A 10,236-nucleotide genomic window follows, 5' to 3' on the forward strand; every position below is an offset into this window, starting at 1 on the left:
GAGAAGGAAATGGCAAACCACTCCAGAATATTTGCCATAGGGTCAAAAATAGGGGAACACAAAGAGTTGGATAGTACTCGACAACAAAAATTCCACATTCCATAGGAAGCCTTCCCCAACTCCTTTTAATTCCAGTGCCTTTCCTTTGTTAATTATTTCCTATTTATCTTGCATATAGTTCATTTTGTATATATTTGTTTGCATTGTGTTTCCCTCTGTTAGATTGTAAAGTCCTTGAGGGCAGGGACTGTCTTTAGTCTCTTTTCTATCCCCAGGGATTAGTAGACATTTGTTTTATTATCATGGCCTTAGAAAATAACAGATATTTGTGTAGCATTTTAGTCCCATTTTGAATAAGTCTTAAAACATCTTAAATTCAACATATCTAAAACAGAATTCAAATTTCCTTCCTTCCCCAACCTAACCCAATCTGTAATTCTCTAAATTGTTAGCAGCTCCACTATGGTTACTTAGGTTCACAATAGGAATAATTGATTCTTCCTTTACTCTCAATCCCCACTTTCAATCAGTTGCCAATTCTTGTTGAAGCTACATCCATATCACTTATATTTCTCTCCATTTTAAACTTTCATCTTAGTCCAAAACCTTATAATTTATCACCTGGATTATCACAATAGCCACATAATTGTTTTCCCTATTTTGATTTCATTTCATTATCTTCCCTTTTCAATCCATGCTTCATGTAATGCCAAATTGATATTTATAAAAAACAGATCTGATATGCCAGTCTCTCTCCTGTCTTACTTTAAAAAAAAAACAGCTTCTAGGCTTCCTCTAGGATAAAAAATAAACTCAAAATCTGGCATTTAAAGTCTGCTACAATACACCTCCACATCTTTCCAGGTAGGACCTCTGGTCTAGGTATAGAACAGATATAGTTTATAGAAATGGACATGCTAAAAACCATCAACAATGGATCTGCCAAATTCAAGTCTTTCCCACCCTCCATTTAGTCACTAAAGTGATTTTCCTAAAAGCTTAGGCCCAATCTTGTCACCTCACCCCAATCAGGACACTTCATTCCACTCCCCCCCTCCCCATCAATAAACTCCAATGACTCCCAAGATCTACAGGAGCAAATACATTCAAAGCCCTTTACTATATACCTTACTTTTTCTCTTTCTCTACTTTCTGCTCCAGACTTGCTTCTAGTTGTTCTCCACTCATGATATTCCATCTCATGCCTCTCTTCATCTCAATCACACACCAAATTGTGTGCCCCATATAGATCAAGTATCAGCTCCTTGAGGAAGTCTTTCTTGAACCCTGCATATATAAGTACTCTCTTCCTCTTATAATTACTTGATGTATAGTTTGAATTCATTGTGTATGTCTCAGCCTCCATAGAAGGTAAGCTCCTTGAAGACAAGGTTTATTGGTCTTACTTTGTATTCTTATGCCTAGCATGGTGCCTGCACTATTGAATTTATAGGTGTAAGGAAGATTCTTTTTGTTGTTATTTATAATACCATTTCAAAGGGAAAATGTGTTCCGAGATTCAAATAATTTGCATATAAATATACTTCTAGAAAAACTTTAAAAAATTTTTTAATTAAGTGTTTTGTTGATACCTTTTGTTGTAAGATTTTTTTTTTTTAGTTTTTGCAAGGCAATGGTGTTAAGTGGCTTGCCCAAGGCCACACAGCTAGGTAATTATTAAGTGTCTGAGACTGGATTTGAACTCAGGTACTCCTGACTCCAGGGCCAGTGCTCTATACACTGCGCCACCTAGCCACCCCCACCTTGTAAGACTTTTTAAAGAAAAAAATCATTCAACAAAATCTGCACATTGACTATAATTTTAATGACTATATATATGAAGCATTCCATCCCTATAATTTCCCAGCACTTAAGTGAAGGAAAATAGGTACTTTCATTTCTGGGGCTAACTTTGTTCATTATAATTCTATAGCAGTCAGTTTCATTTTTTTATTGGAACATAACCTCTTTGTAAAAGCTGAGATTGTCCTACATTATTGGACAAATAACGCCTTTTACTCTGATTATATCTTTACAGTTTATAAAACACTTTTGCATATATTATTGCATTGCAGTCAAAATTATAACCAATAATATAAAAATCAGTTGCAATGTGGACTACTTGTGAATATTGGTAGAGCTCATTAAAACCAGCATTATATTGTGTTATACATTGTTTAAAAACCTGGTATGTCATTTTAAATAACTAAAAATATTAATAAACTAAATTGTGCTTAACATTTTAAAAGTTAATTAGTTAATTTGAAAACATATACCAAATATTACACTTTATTTAAATATAATGAGAATATAAAATATGTCCCATGGACAGGAACAACTGTAAAAGTTTTCTTAGAAGGGCAGCAGAACTGTTTCATAGACCCAAAGAGTCCAGCTATTGGGATAAAAACTCTCTCTTTGATAAAAACTGCTGAGAAGATTGGAAGTCGGTATGGAAGAAACTTAGAGTAGACCAACACCTCACACCCTTTACCAAGATAAGATCCAAATGGTTACAGGACATAGACATAAAAAACAATACTATAAGCACATTAGAAGATCAAGGACTAGTCTACCTGTCAGATCTATGGAAAGGGGAACAGTTTATGACTAAGGAAGAGATGGAAAACATCACTAAAAACAAACTAGATAGGTTTGTTTACATTAAATTAAAAGGCTTTTGCACAAATAAAGCCACTAGTAACCAAGATCAAAAGAAGTGTAGTAAATTGGGAAGCAATCTTTACAACTAATGATTCTGACAAATGACTCATTTCTAAAAATATACAGAGAACTGAATCATATTTTTTAAAAAAAAGCCAATCCCCAATTGACAAATGGTCAAAGGATATGCAAAGGCAATTTACAGATGAGGAGATCAAAGCAATCCATAGTCATATGAAAAACTTCTCTAAATCATTAATTATTAGAGAAATGCAAATTAAAGCTTTTCTGAGGTACCACCTCACACTTCTCAGACTGGCCAATATGATCAGAAAGGATAATGATCATTATTGGAAGGGTTGTGGGAAATCTGGGACACTATTACACTGTTGGTGGAGCTGTGAACTCATCCAACCTTTCTGGAGAGAAATTTGGAACTACACCCAAAGGACTACAAAAATGAGCATACCCTTTGACCCAGCAATACCACTACTGGGTCAATACCCTGAAGAGATGATGAAAAAGGGTAAAAACATCACTTGTACAAAAATATTCATGACAGCCCTGTTTGTGGTGACAAAGAATTGGAAATCAAGTAAATGTCCTTCAATTGGGGAATGGCTTAGCAAACTGTGTATGTCATGGAACACTATTGTTCTATTAGAAACCAGGAGGGACAGGAATTCAGGGAAGCCTGGAGGGATTTGCACGAACTGGTGCTGAGTGAGATGAGCAGAACCAGAAAAACACTGTGCACCCTAACAGCAACATGGGGGTGATGATCAACCTTGAGGGACTCACTCATTCCATCAGTGCAACAATCATGGACAATTTGGGGCTGTCTGCAATGGAGAATACCATCTGTATCCAGATAAAGAACTGTGGAGTTTGAACAAAGTTCAAAGACTATTCCCTTTAATTTAGAAAAAAATAGATATCTTATTGTCTGATCTTGTTATTTCTTAGACTTTTTGTCTCTTCCTTAAGATTTCTCTGTCATCACACTCAATTTGGATCAATGTACAACATGGAAACAAAATAAAGACTGACAGATTGCTTTCTGTGGGGGGGGGAGTAAGATTGGGGGGAAAATTATAAAACTCAAATAATATCTTTAATAAAAAAAAGGAAAAAAAGGGGCAGCAGAAGCTAGCTTTCAGACAGCTTAAATAATTTTCAACTTTGAATACCAGAACAGATATTCACTGAATTTATTTAACTGAAACAAAATGTCAAAAGTATTTGTTAATGACATCATCACCTACTTTTCCCCTCATGCAACTTTATTCATATGCACAGGCAAGATAAGTAGTTCATTGAATACAGCACTGGTCCTAATGTGAAGGAGACATGTTCCAAGGTGGTCTCAGATGCTTCCTAACTTTCCAACTCCAAATAAGTCACTTAAACTCTGTCTGCCTCAGTTTTCCCAACCTCAAAATGAGGATAATAATGGCACCTACTTCCCAGGGTTGTTGTAAGTAAACAATGAGATAATATTTGCAAAGTACTTTGTAATGTGTTGATTCCTTTCCCTTTCCATTTTGTTATAAAGACACATCACACACCAACCAATCAACAAACATTTAAGTATGCCAGGCCCTAAGAATACAACAATAAAAATGAATTACTGACTTTAAAGAAGCTGACATTTTGTTGGTGGAGAATGTATATGTACATATTATTATAAATATAAGATAGTTTGGGTTGGGTATTTCCCCCCAAGCTACCTGCTTCCTATGATGATCAAATGAAGTGATATAAATGAAAGTTCTTAGTATGTGATAAAGTTGAATGAAAGATTAAATTATTTTTATGTATTAAATGTAACTGAAATATTAAGTAAATGACTATGTGCTAAGGAATTACCATATTTTAACCCAAATTACTATATAATTTAGCAATAAAAAGATAAATTTTAATTTTATAGTTCTTTCTTTTGAAATAAGATATTTTTATATATCTTCCAAAAAAATTGGTGTTCATTAATACTATCTGAAATTCTTCCTATGGCATTCTACATTGAAAAACAAATACATATATTTAAAAGTTATATTTGACTGAGCCTGGGTACTAGAATTCTATACAAGGATGTACAAGTACTGGCAGGGCCTACTTTCTGAGGAGCAGTCTAGGAAAAGTTCAGAGGTTAATCACCAGAAGGTTCCCTAAAAGGTAGTGAAATAATGAAATATTTTGGTCACAATAATTCACCAAATGATCTATATGCAGGCCTGATAGAGTTATGATCTATGGTAAGAGTCCCCACACTGATGAAATCATGGATCCTTGAAGTATGAAGTAAGACTTCAAATTTTCAGTTGAATTGAAAAGTTACACTATTGTTAAAGCATGGCTCCTGCCTCTCAGGAGAAAAGAGGTAGATAGATAACAAGTATGGAATGGGGGTATATGTTTTCAGACATGGCTGAAGTTTTAATTGGTTTTGTTTAACAATATTTATCTGTAACAAGGCAGCCAAGTGGCACAGTGGATGGCATGCCAAACTTGAAATCCTTAGATAGTGTGGCCCCTTGACAAGTCATTTAACCATATTTGCCTCATGTTCCTCATCTGAGTGGGAAAACACTCCAGTATCTTTACCAAGAAAATCCCAAATGGGACACAACTGAAATGACTGAACAACAACAATCTGTATTAAATAAAGTGAGAGAGTGTATCACAATGATTTAAAAAGGGGGGGGGAGGGACAACACAACAATAAAGAACTTTAAAAAAGGGAAAATGTAATAAAAGGGAATGAACATTATTATTTTTAATTGAGAACACTTGACAGGACATCAGCCACTTTCTTTTTGGAATTTGTTACTCATATAAAAAATTCAATTCAATCATTTCTACTCATAAACACTAACTTCAGATTAATGTATTTCCAAAATTGACTTTTGATACTCTTAAAAGTAAATCCTTGGGGGGGCTAGGTGGCACAGCACCAGCCCTGGAATCAGGAGTACCTGGGTTCAAATCTGACCTCAGACACTTAATAATTACCTAGCTCTGTGGTCTTGGGCAAGCCGCTTAATCCCATTGCCTTGCAAAAATAAATAAATAAATAAATAAATAAAATAAATCTTTTTTTACATGAAGTGCATTGGGGATGGAGTGCATATGCTATATTAAAAACCATATTATCTATAATAATTATTATTTATGTGAAATGCTTAAAATTTTTAGAACTCTATGCATATTATTTCATTTAATACCCCCAGCAGCCTTGTAGGATAGGTATTATTATATCCTGTTTTTACAGGTGAAAAAACTTGCCTAAGGAAGTGATATGTGTGGAGTCTCTGGGAGAAGGCAGTAGACTCAAGAGTCCAAAGCAGACAGGGCCTTTGAATAGGGAATCAAAGTTTCAGAATTGGAGCCTAGATGAAGATGGAATGCTTGCAAGGGTATGTTGGTTAATGTTTAACCATGGGCCCTTGGTGGGGGGGGAAGTGTATGCTGGGCACACTTAAGTTTAATTTGTATTATTAACATTTTCTAGACCATTTTCTTAAGTTCAGAAAAATTAATAAAGCAATTAAACCCTGATTTATAGCTTTTGATCAATGAAAATTTATCAGCTCTCAAGAACGTTATCAGTTGGTTCTAGTATACGTGAATCTGTGTGTTTGTGTCATAACTACTGAAGGGGCAAGAGGGAAAAGGATAGTACAGCAGTAACAGTAGTAGAAAGAAATAAGGTTCCCAGGACCATCTGCCCTTATGAAAAGGAAGTAACCTAAGTGGGACATATTTATATTATAAGCTCACAACTATATATACAAATTCATGTTCTACACTACTCAAATGACATTCCTTACTTTTCCTATCAAGTTTATCACTTCATTGGAATAAGGAATTCTTAATAAGGAGGAAACTCTCTTGCCCACTATTTTAGGCAGACCTGCAGGCATTCTTTCTCTCCTTGATATTAGGTCCAAAAACCAACTTGACTCAAGCACTCCAACTATCGTCATGCTCTGCTCCCTCCCCTTACTCCCACACCCTTTGTCAGAAGTCTTCTGCACTGATTTCTACCTCTAACTCTGAGAAACAGTTATGAAATCCACACCATCATTCTAAGATTGGACATATCAATTTTTTTGGCCTAAGACTCCGTTCCCTGCTGTCCCTGTAACTTTCCAGACCAAGATACATTGTCTCCCCTATTAAAATGTAAGCTTCTTGAGAGTGGAAACTTTTCACTTGTTTCACAGCATTTAGGATGCTACTTAGCATAGTCACCTCTTAATGAATGTTTTTTCATTCATTTAACAAATGCAGATCTGCATCTGTTCTGCAACTTGTCTTGGAGGGTTGCCCAGGGTACTTGAAGATTAAGAGACTTGTCCAGGATCATACAGCCAGGCTTCCTCAGAGGCAGAAACCAGGATTGAGATTTTGCTGACTCTAAGACTAGACTTTGATTCATGACACCATGCTGCCCTATTATAAGACTGCATGATTTGAGAAGTACTCCAAAGTAACCCCCACATGTCTGTTATGGTATATGGAATGACAGAAAATTTAGGGAAGAACTATTTCACTTCAAAATAAAGAACTTTCTATCAGAGTTGTTAAGAAATGGAATGGCCAAACCTATGAGGCAATATTTTGTTTAAATAGAGGTCTAGATGTTGGGGGGTGGGAAGGATTAGATGATTTCTAAAGTCCTTCCAACTGTTTGAGTCTCTAACTTATTCCTTTGAAGATCCTCTTGGCCCTGTTTAAAAAGGAACAAAAATTATGATCTGAAAGGGTAACTTTTTATTGATTAATACAAATTTAGATGATCAGGGTGAGTGACAGAAAGCAAAATTTGATGGAATAAAAGAGAGGACAAGTAGTATTATTAAGAGAAAAGAACTCCAAAAGGTCCCAAGCAAGGGCTACCATAGTTCAGAGATCTAAACAAATCTAGAGTAGAATAGGGCACTGGTTCAAGGAGGTCAAGGTTGAGGGTATCAAAGAGAGAGGGAGAGGAGTGCTGAAAGACATACACACCCAAAAACAACTTCACAATTTTACCTACAACTCTTTGAAATACTATGTAACAATTGCCTGTTGCACCATGGTTGATCTGTACTAATTTCCTTCTAAGGAGTCAGTCCTCTAATATTAAACTGTGAACTTCACTAGAAAGGTACTGCTTCTTAACTAAATATTGCCTCTCGTCAGTGCTGAGATGAGATATACAACAGACACTTAATAGGATAATCAACAACAATTCAAGGCACAAGCTGCTCTGGGCCCATAAGATTGTAGTAGAATTCAAGTCATTTTTCATCTTTTTTCATGGATCTTATAGAACAAGGAAATACTGGCCTTTTAGAGAGCAATTTTTGACATATTTACAAATCAGGAGATGTCTAGTCAAATGATCAAACTTGTAACAAATACATACTTAAATTGTTCCTGTAGTTACACTAACATTTCATATCTGCAACTGTGACACCATGTTGCACTGTATCATCCTTACCAAAATTCTCCAGGAATTTGGGAGATAGAATGAAGGGTATTTCATATACATATTTTGAAAACTATTTAAGGATACTTCTACATAAAAAGAAATACCAGTTGAATCAATATAGTGTTTACTATGTGCAAGGCAATGGGGCTTTAAAGACATATGATACTGTCCTTCAATCAAGGTAACATTCTTCTAGGGGAAGAAACCATATGTATACAATATATATGTAAAGCATATATATGATGATGATATTTGTCCTTCCTTATTGAAGAAAACCATGACATCAGAGAGGTGATGCCATGACAAGCACATGCTTTGGATTTCAGTGAGGGGTTGCTGTGCCAAATTACCTGCCTTGTTTTCTCCCCCAGAATCATCTGGGTCCAGTGGATAGATAGGAATCAGGACAACTGGAGATGACCCTGGGTGTGAGGCAATCAGAATTAAGTGACTTGCTCAAGGTCACACAGTTTGTGTCAAGCATCTGAGGCTGGATTCGAACTCATATCCTCCTGACTCCAGGCCACTGCAACATCTAGCTGCCCCAAACTATGTATGAGAGTTGAGTATATTGGGGAAGATCAGATCAAAACTATTCTTAAAAAATTTTCTGGGAGGGGCAGCTAGGTGGTGTAGTGAATAAAACACTGGCTTGGAGTCAGGAGTACCTGGGTTCAAATTCGGTCTCAGACACTTAATAATGCCCTAGCTGTGTGGCCTTGGGCAAGCCACTTAACCCAATTTGCCTTGCAAAAACCTAAAAAAAAAAATTTCTGGGAAAAGCATTTTGTGTTGCAAGGATCAGTGAAGACTTTGTGGAGGAAATGATGCCTTTAAGGAAGTTTTCTTGGAAGGAAGAGAATTCTGAAAAACTGAAAAAGGGGGTGTGTGCATTCCTGGACCAGAGGACAGACAACTTGCCAGTTTTCACAAAGGGACTGGAGCAGCCCTTTTTTAGATGTACTGGTAACCTGTGGAAGGGGCAGTCATTCGAAATAAAGCTGTCAAGGAGGACTGGAGCCAAATTGGGAAGGTCTTAAATAGCAGTCAGGTATTTATTTACGCTCCTCCTATTGCTAGCTCAATGCTAAGGGCTGAGGATTCAAACAAAGCCCTTGCTGTCAAATAGCTTACAGTCTAATGGAGGAAACAACAAAAATTTCCATTTTATTTTATGGGCTGGAGCCGCTGCTATTGCCTTCTTAAGAGGGATATCCAACAGATGAAAATGTTATAAATAAAAAGAAAAAAGAATATTTCTGCTCCCTGACCACTTCTAGGGAAGAAGCAAGCAGCTACCCCGATCAAACTTTGGAGCTTAGCAACACAGCCTCCCAAAGGTCTCCGGCGGGCGCCTTCAGAAGCAGAGCTGCCAATTCATCCGCTCCATGGCGATTCTTAAATTTGAGAAGTTGAAAAGAGAGGTCCCCCGCCCCCCACGTTCTCACCGAGGCTCCTTTAACCTGGGAAACCGGAGTGGGGAGGCGGACCCGCCTATACCTCAACCTGGTCCAGCAGGCCCCTTTCCTGGGATCCCTCCTCCCTCTGCTCCCGGCCTCACTTCCTCGGGCTCCCACCTGGCCAGGGCCAAGCCCTGGCATAGCTCCACTCCCATACTCAGCCCACCACAACCAGCGTCCGGGAGGTCGAGGAGGCTGAGTGCCCCCCGCCTGCCCGGCTTCCCGGCCCACTCACCTGGCCACGCACGGATCGGCCCCCGCCCGCAGGTCCTGGGGAAGCGGTGCCAAGGCCGGCTTGGCTGTGGCTCTTGTAGCGCTGCCCGGGGGCTACCCACCCTGGGCCAGGGGCCCCTTTGCGCCGAGCCCCCCGGAGGTACCCCTGCTAGCCCAGCGCCCTCAGCCTCCGGAGCTCCAGGACGTGGGGCAAGGCCAGGCGAGGTGAGGTGGCAGGAAGATTGACTCCCGGGTTGCCCCAGAGGGTGTGCGCACAGCTTCCTCTCCCGTTTTCCTGCCCGCCCTCCTGCCCTGGCTTCCTTCCTTCAGGGGCACATCAGGCTCTGGGGAGCCGAGGGGGACCGAGGTAGCGGAGCTAGGAGGCCGAGGGAGGAAGCACAACAGTGGACCCCCTAAACA

The 10,236-nt window shown here is 38.4% G+C and overlaps 1 protein-coding gene across 2 annotated transcripts in view; it reads right to left on the reverse strand.

Annotated features, from left to right (window-relative positions):
* Positions 1-9,928, reverse strand: part of CCDC125 (coiled-coil domain containing 125) — an 87,340-nt gene extending 77,412 nt beyond the window's left edge. For both annotated transcript variants that reach the window (XM_074200039.1, XM_074200037.1), the window contains exon 1: positions 9,839-9,928. The gene's annotated coding sequence lies outside the window, so the exon portion shown is untranslated. The remainder of the gene's footprint in view (positions 1-9,838) is intronic.
* Between the last annotated feature and the right edge of the window lie 308 nt (positions 9,929-10,236).

The sequence above is a fragment of the Macrotis lagotis genome, chromosome X (genome assembly GCF_037893015.1).
Source record: "Macrotis lagotis isolate mMagLag1 chromosome X, bilby.v1.9.chrom.fasta, whole genome shotgun sequence".
Lineage (NCBI taxonomy): Eukaryota > Metazoa > Chordata > Mammalia > Peramelemorphia > Peramelidae > Macrotis > Macrotis lagotis.